At 41.7% G+C, this 6,145-nt stretch overlaps 1 non-coding gene across 1 annotated transcript; it reads left to right on the top strand.

Moving 5' to 3' along the window:
* Positions 1-5,684: 5,684 nt before the first annotated feature.
* LOC112760694 (small nucleolar RNA R71) lies at positions 5,685-5,792 on the top strand. Its single transcript, XR_003181123.1, has one exon. It is a non-coding gene; the product is annotated as a small nucleolar RNA R71 (small nucleolar RNA).
* Positions 5,793-6,145: the final 353 nt, after the last annotated feature.

Raw genomic sequence — 6,145 nt, 5'->3', positions numbered from 1 at the left:
AGTTTGAAGCTCATCACAGTCATTCAGTCATTGAATCCTACTCGGAATACCACAGACAAGGTTTAGACTTTCCGGATTCTCTTGAATGCCGCCATCATTCTAGCTTACACCACGAAGATTCTGATTAAGAGATCTAAGAGATACTCATTCAATCTAATGTAGAACGGAAGTGGTTGTCAGGCACGCGTTCATAGGGAATGATGATGATTGTCATGTTCATCACATTCAGGTTGAAGTGCGAATGAATATTTGGAAGCGAAATAAGATGAATTGAATAGAAAATAGTAGTACTTTGCATTAATCTTTGAGGAACAGCAGAGCTCCACACCTTAATCTATGGAGTGTAGAAACTCTACCGTTGAAAATACATAAGTGATAATGGAGTTCATTGGTCTCGGCCCCAGAGGGGAACCGGAGTGACCAAGACTGTGAATACAATGATAAAAAGTTCTATTTATAATAAACTAGTCACTAGGGTTTACAGAAGTAAGTAATTGATGCTTAAATCCACTTCCGGGGCCCACTTGGTGTGTGCTTGGGCTGAGCTTGAGTGTTGCACGTGTAGAGGTCATTCTTGGAGTTGAATGCCAGCTTTTGTGCCAGTTTGGGCGTTGAACTCCACTTTGCAGCTTGTTTCTGGCGCTGGACGCCAGAATTGGGCAGAGAGATGGCGTTGAACGCCAATTTATGTCGTCTAAACTTGGGAAACATATGAACTATTATACATTGCTGGAAAGCCCTGGATGTCCACTTTCCAACGCAATTGGAAGCGCGCCATTTTGAGTTCTGTAGCTCCAGAAAATCTAATTTGAGTGTAGGGAGGTCAGAATCCAACAGCATCAGCAGTCCTTCTTCAACCTCTGAATCTGATTTTTGCTCAAGTCCCTCAATTTCAGCCAGAAAATACTTGAAATCACAGAAAAATACACAAACTCATAGTAAATTCCAGAAATGTGAATTTAACATAAAAACTAATGAAAACATCCCTAAAAGTAACTAGATCCTACTAAACACATACTAAAAACAATGCCAAAAAGCGTATAAATTATCCGCTCATCACAACACCAAACTTAAATTGTTGCTTGTCCTCAAGCAACTGAAAATCAAATAGGATAAAAAGAAGAGAATATACTATAAATTCCAAACTATCAATGAAACAGAGCTTCAATCATATGAGCGGGACTTATAGCTTTTTGCCTCTTGAATAGTTTTGGCATCTCACTTTATCTATTGAAGTTCAGAATGATTGGCATCTATAGGAACTCAGAGTTCAGATAGTGTTATTGATTCTCCTAGTTCAGTATGATGATTCTTGAACACAGCTACCTTATGAGTCTTGGCCGTGGCCCTAAGAACTTTGTTTTCCAGTATTACCACCAGATACATAAATGCCACATACACATAATTGGGTGAACCTTTTCAGATTGTGACTCAGCTTTGCTAAAGTCCTCAATTAGAGGTGTCCAGGGTTCTTAAGCACACTCTTTTTTTTGCTTTGGACCTTGACTTTAACCGCTCAGTCTCAAGTTTTCACTTGACACCTACACGCCACAAGCACATGGTTAGGGACAGCTTGGTTTAGCCGCTTAGACCAGGATTTTATTCCTTTAGGCCCTCCTATCCACTGATGCTCAAAGCCTTGGGATCCTTTTTATTTGCCCTTGCCTTTTGGTTTTAAGGGTTATTGGCTTTTTGCTCTTGCCTCTTGGTTTTAAGAGCTTTTGGCTTTTTCTGCTTGCTTTTTCTTTCTATTTTTTTTTTCTCCTATTTTTTTTTTCTGCAAGCTTTGTTCTTTGCTGCTTTTTCTTGCTTCAAGAATCATTTTTATGATTTTTTAGATTATCAAATAACATGTCTCCTTGTCATCATTCTTTCAAGAGCCAACATATTTAACATTCATAAATAACAACTTCAAAAGACATATGCACTGTTCAAGCATACATTCAGAAAACAAGAAGCATTGTCACCACATCAATATAATTAAGCTAAGTTCAAGGATAAATTCGAAACTCATGTACTTCTTGTTCTTTTGAATTAAAACATTTTTCATTTAAGAGAGGTGATGGATTCATAGGACATTCATAACTTTAAGACAAAGTTACTAACTACTAATGATCATGTAATGAAGACACAAACACAGATAAGCACTTAACATAGAAAACGAAAAACAGAGAATGTAAGAACAAGGAATGAGTCCACCTTAGTGATGGTGGCGTTTTCTTCTTGAAGAACCAATGATGTCCTTGAGCTCTTCTATGTCTCTTCCTTGTCTTTGTTGCTCCTCCCTCATTGCTTTTTGATCTTCTCTTATTTCATGAAGGATGATGGAGTGCTCTTGATGTTCCACCCTTAGTTGTCCCATATTGGAACTCAATTCTCCTAGGGAGGTGTTGATTTTCTCCCAATAGTTTTGTGGAGGAAAGTGCATTTGAGGCATTTCCGGGATCTCATGGTGATGAGCTTCATACGCCTCTTGACCTCCATGAATGGGCTCTCTCGCTTGCTCCATCTTTTTCTTAGTGATGGGCTTGTCCTCTTTAATGAGGATATCTCCCTCTATGTCAATCCCAGTCGAATTGCATAGGTGGCAAATGAGGTGAGGAAAGGCTAACCTTGCCATAGTGGAGGACTTGTCAGCCACCTTGTAGAGTTCTTGAGGTATAATCTCATGAACTTCCACCTCTTCTCCAATCATGATGCTATGGATCATGATGGCCCGGTCTATAGTAACTTCAGACCGGTTGCTAGTGGGAATGATTGAGCATTGAATGAACTCCAACCATTCTCTAGTTACAGGCTTAAGGTCCAGTCTTCTTAGTTGAACCAATTTGCCTTTTGAGTCAATCTTCCATTGAGCTCCTTCTACACATATGTCCATAAGGACTTGGTCCAACCTTTGATCAAAGTTGACTCTTCTTGTGTAGGGGCGTGCGTTCTCTTCCATGTTTGGCAAGTTGAATGCCAACCTCACATTTTCCAGACTAAAATCTAAGTATTTCCCCCGAACCATTGTAACATAGTTCTTTGGGTCCTGGTTCTTACTTTGATCATGGTTCTTGGTGATCCATGCATTGGCATAGAACTCTTGAACCATTAGAATACCGACTTGTTGGATGGGATTTGTTAGAACTTCCCAACCTCTTCTTTGAATTTCATGTCGGATCTCCGGAGACTCATTTCTTTTGAGTTTGAAAGGGACCTCAGGGATCACCTTCTTCTTGGCCACAACATCATAGAAGTGGTCTTGATGGGCTTTGGAGATGAACCTTTCCATCTCCCATGACTCAGAGGTGGAAGCTTTTGTCTTCCCTTTTCCTTTTCTAGAGGATTCTCCGGTCTTAGGTGCCATCAATGGTAATGGAAAAACAAAAAGCTTATGCTTTTACCACACCAAACTTAGAATTTTGCTCGCCCTCGAGCAAGAGAAGAAAGAATAGAAGAAGAAGAAGAAGAAGAAATGGAGGAGAGAGAGAAGGGTTGTGTTTCGGCCAAGAAGAGAAGAGAGGGTTGTGTTGTGTAAAAATGAGGAAGAATGGAAGGCTTTATATAGGGAAGGGAGGGGGGGTTAAGGTTCGGCCATTTAAGGTGGGTTTGGGTGGGAAATTGATTTTGAATTTTGAAGGAAGGTGGAGTTTATGAGGTAGGTTTATGGGGAAGAGTGGATGGATGTGAGTGGTGAAGAGGTGATGGGGAAGAGAGATTGAGGTGATTGGTGAACGGTTTTGGGGAAGAGTGTTTATGGGATTGTGTGAAAGAGGGGTGAGAAGAAGTGAGTGGAGGTAGGTGGAGATCCTGTGGGGTCTACAGATCCTGAGGTGATCCTGTGGGGTCCACAGATCCTGAGATGATCCTGTGGGGTCCACAGATCCTGAGGTGTTCAAGGATTTACAACTTTGCACCAAATTAGGCATGTAAAATGCCCTTGCACACAACTCTGGGCGTTCAGCGCTAGGTTGGTGCCCATTTTGGGCGTTCAACGCCCATTTGTTGGCCATTTCTGGCGTTGAACGCCAGAACCATGCCTGTTCTGGGCGTTCAGCGCCAGCTTTTCTCCAGGGTGCAATTCTGGCGTCCAGCGCCCAGATGCTGCCCATTTTGGGCGTTCAGCGCCCAGACACTACCCTTTTTGGGCGTTCAGCGCCCAGACACTGCCCATTTTGGGCGTTCAGCGCCAGAACCATGCTCTGTTCTGGCGTTGAACGCCAGACAGATGCTCCTCCAGGGTGTGATTTTTCTTCTGCTGTTTTTGATTCTGTTTTTAAATTTTTTGTTTATTTTGTGACTCCACATGATCATGAACCAATAAAGACATATAACTAAGAAAAATATAGTTAGATAAATAAAAATTGGGTTGCCTCCCAACAAGCGCTTCTTTAATGTCAATAGCTTGACAGTGGGCTCTCATGGAGCCTCACAGATGTTCAGAGCATTGTTGAGACCCTCCAACACCAAACTTAGAGTTTGGATATGGGAGTTCAACACCAAACTTAGAGTTTGGTTGTGGTCTCCCAACACCAAACTTAGAGTTTGACTGTGGGGGCTTTGTTTGACTCTGCTTTGAGAGAAGCTTTTTCTGCTTCCTCTCCATGGATGCAAAGAGAGATCCTTGAGTTGTAAACACAAGGTTATCCTTATTTAATTGAAGGATCAATTCTCCTCTGTCCACATCAATCACAGCTCTTGCTGTGGCTAGGAAAGGTCTTCCTAGGATGATGGATTCATCCTCTTCCTTTCCAGTATTCAGGACTATGAAATCAGCAGGGATGTAAAGGCCTTCAACCTTTACTAACACGTCCTCTACTTGTCCATAAGCCTGTTTTCTTGAATTGTCTGCCATCTCTAATGAGATTTTAGCAGCTTGCACCCTATAGATTTCCAGTTTCTCTATTACAGAGAGGGGCATGAGGTTTATCCCTGAACCAAGGTCACACAGAACCTTAAAGATCATGGTGCCTATGGTACAAGGTATTATGAACTTTCCAGGATCCTGTCTCTTCTGAGGCAATGTCAGTTGATCCAGATCACTTAGTTCATTGGTGAACAAGGGAGGTTCATCTTCCCAAGTTTCAATACCAAATAATTTAGCATTTAGCTTCATGATTGCACCAAGAAACTTGGCAGTTTGCTCTTCAGTAACATCCTCATTCTCTTCAGAAGAGGAATACTCATCCGAGCTCATGAATGGCATAAGGAAGTTCAATGGAATCTCTATAGTCTCTAGATGAGTCTCAGATTCCTTAGGTTCCTCAGAGGGAAGCTCCTTATTGATCACTGGATGTCCCAGGAGGTCTTCCTCCTTGGGATTCATGTCCTCTCCTTCCCTTACAGGTTCGACCATGGTGCTTATGTCAATGGCCTTGCACTCTCCTTTTGGATTCTCTTCTGTATTGCTTGGGAGAGTACTAGGAGGGATTTCAGTGATCCTTTTACTCAGCTGGCCCCCTTGTGCTTCTAAATTTCTAATGGAAGACCTTGTTTCATTCATGAAACTTGCAGTGGCCTTGTTTCACAGGATTCCTTTCAGAAGTGTACATGAACTGGTTATTTGCAACCATGTCAATGAGTTCTTGAGCTTCTGCAGGCATTTTCTTTAGGTGAATGGATCCACCTGCAGAAGTATCTAATGACATCTTTGATAACTCAGATAAACCATCATGGAATATATCCAGAATGGTCCATTCTGAAAGCATGTCAGAAGGACACTTTTTGGTCAACTGTTTGTATCTTTCCCAAGCTTCATAGAGGGATTCACCATCTTTTTGTTTGAAGGTTTGAACATCCACTCTAAGCTTGCTCAGCTTTTGAGGAGGAAAGAACTTGGCTAAGAAAGCCGTGACCAGCTTATCCCAAGAGTTCAGGCTGTCCTTAGGTTGAGAGTCCAACCATATTCTAGCTCTGTCTCTTACAGCAAAAGGGAAAAGCATGAGCCTGTAGACTTCAGGATCTACTCCATTAGTCTTAACAGTATCACATATCTGCAAGAATTCAGTTAAGAACTGAAAAAGGTCTTCAAATGGAAGTCCATGAAACTTGCAGTTCTGCTGCATCAGAGAAACTAATTGAGGTTTCAGCTCAAAGTTGTTTGCTCCAATGGCAGGAATGGAGATGCTCCTTCCATGTAAATTGGGGTTAGGTGCAGTAAAGT

Source organism: Arachis hypogaea, chromosome 16 (genome assembly GCF_003086295.3).
Source record: "Arachis hypogaea cultivar Tifrunner chromosome 16, arahy.Tifrunner.gnm2.J5K5, whole genome shotgun sequence".
Taxonomy (NCBI): domain Eukaryota; kingdom Viridiplantae; phylum Streptophyta; class Magnoliopsida; order Fabales; family Fabaceae; genus Arachis; species Arachis hypogaea.
The sequence above is the reverse complement of the archived record's forward strand: the minus strand, read 5'-3'. Positions and strand labels throughout refer to the sequence as shown.